Source organism: Anopheles moucheti, assembly GCF_943734755.1.
Source record: "Anopheles moucheti chromosome X unlocalized genomic scaffold, idAnoMoucSN_F20_07 X_unloc_9, whole genome shotgun sequence".
Classification (NCBI taxonomy): Eukaryota; Metazoa; Arthropoda; class Insecta; order Diptera; family Culicidae; genus Anopheles; species Anopheles moucheti.
In genome coordinates, this window is record NW_026453603.1 from 107,501 (window position 1) to 110,000 (window position 2,500).

Consider the following 2,500-nt stretch of genomic DNA (forward strand, 5'->3'; position numbering starts at 1 on the left):
TGTTCATGGTTTTCGTGTGCTTCGATAGGTTTGGTCCGTGTTTTTGAGTACTCTTGTCCATGATTTTCGTTTGCTTCTAGATGTTTGGTCCGATTTTCAGTACTCTTGTCCATGCTTTCACATGCTCTGATAGGTAGGTTCGTTCTCAGTTATCCCTGTGTTCATGGTTTTCGTGTGCTTCGATAGGTTTGGTCCGTGTTTTTGAGTACTCTTGTCCATGATTTTCGTGTGCTTCTTGAGGTTTGGTCCGATTTTCAGTACTCTTGTCCATGCTTTCACATGCTCTGATAGGTAGGTTCGTTCTCAGTTATCCCTGTGTTCATGGTTTTCGTGAGCTTCCATAGGTTTGGTCCGTGTTTTTGAGTACTCTTGTCCATGATTTTCGTGTGCTTCTAGAGGTTTGGTCCGATTTTCAGTACTCTTGTCCATGACTTTCGTTTGCTTCGATTCGTTCACTCTATTACTCTTGTCTGTGGTTTTCGTTTGCTTCGATTCGTTCACTCTTATTACTCTTGTCTTTGGTTTTCGTTTGCTTCGATTCGTTCACTCCATTACTCTTGTCTGTGGTTTTCGTTTGCTTCGATTCGTTCAGTCCATTACTCTTGTATGTGATTTTCGTTTGCTTCGATTTGTTCAGTCCATTACTCTTGTATGTGATTTTCGTTTGCTTCGAGTCGTTCAGTCCATTACCCTTGTCTATGATTTTCGTTTGCTTCGAGTCGTTCAGTCCAATACTTACCTTTGTCTATGATTTTCGCTCTAGCCCAGTCGCCCTGCGCTCTGGAAATCACATTCCAACTCTATCACCGATAGTGCTCACACCTTGGAAACCACATTTCACCCGGGGAACCTTAGGGTGGATTTTGAGCCTTTCGGGATTGCGAAACCATCATTTAACACTCTAAACTTAATTTCCGCAATCCCAGACGCACTTTCCATATGGTCTCCAAAAATGCGTGTGAGCTGACCTGGTCCCTTATAATAGGCAATGAACACGATTTTGGAAAAATATTTTCATCAAAATTTTTTGACTCACCGGGTAAAATCGAATTTACTTGGGAAAAATGTTCTAGCAGGGGCCCTCCCATACAAATTTTTTTCTTCTCAAAAATGATTTTCGTTTCACTTTTCATACTCAGGGGAGTCTAAAATTGATGTTTTGAGTCACCGTGAAAAAAAAAATTTTTTGACCCGAGCTTGTGTCGGCGACCCAAAATCGACGCACTTGGGAAAAATGTTCTAGCAGGGGCCCTCCCATACAAAAATTTTTTCTTCTCAAAAATGATTTTCGTTTCACTTTTCATACTCAGGGGAGTCTAAAATTGATGTTTTGAGTCACCGAGAAAAAAAAATTTTTTTGACCCGAGCTTGTGTCGGCGACCCAAAATCGACGCACTTGGGAAAAATGTTCTAGCAGGGGCCCTCCCATACAAAAAATTTTTCTTCTCAAAAATGATTTTCGTTTCACTTTTCATACTCAGGGGAGTCTAAAATTGATGTTTTGAGTCACCGTGAAAAAAAAATTTTTTTGACCCGAGCTTGTGTCGGCGACCCAAAATCGACGCACTTGGGAAATATGTTCTAGCAGGGGCCCTCCCATACAAAAATTTTTTCTTCTCAAAAATGATTTTCGTTTCACTTTTCATACTCAGGGGAGTCTAAAATTGATGTTTTGAGTCACCGAGAAAAAAAAATTTTTTTGACCCGAGCTTGTGTCGGCGACCCAAAATCGACGCACTTGGGAAAAATGTTCTAGCAGGGGCCCTCCCATACAAAAATTTTTTCTTCTCAAAAATGATTTTCGTTTCACTTTTCATACTCAGGGGAGTCTAAAATTGATGTTTTGAGTCACCGAGAAAAAAAAAATTTTTTGACCCGAGCTTGTGTCGGCGACCCAAAATCGACGCACTTGGGAAAAATGTTCTAGCAGGGGCCCTCCCATACGAAAATTTTTTCTTCTCAAAAATGATTTTCGTTTCACTTTTCATACTCAGGGGAGTCTAAAATTGATGTTTTGAGTCACCGAGAAAAAAAATTTTTTTGACCCGAGCTTGTGTCGGCGACCCAAAATCGACGCACTTGGGAAAAATGTTCTAGCAGGGGCCCTCCCATACAAAAATTTTTTCTTCTCAAAAATGATTTTCGTTTCACTTTTCATACTCAGGGGAGTCTAAAATTGATGTTTTGAGTCACCGAGAAAAAAAAATTTTTTTGACCCGAGCTTGTGTCGGCGACCCAAAATCGACGCACTTGGGAAAAATGTTCTAGCAGGGGCCCTCCCATACAAAAATTTTTTCTTCTCAAAAATGATTTTCGTTTCACTTTTCATACTCAGGGGAGTCTAAAATTGATGTTTTGAGTCACCGAGAAAAAAAAATTTTTTTGACCCGAGCTTGTGTCGGCGACCCAAAATCGACGCACTTGGGAAATATGTTCTAGCAGGGGCCCTCCCATACAAAAATTTTTTCTTCTCAAAAATGATTTTCGTTTCACTTTTCAT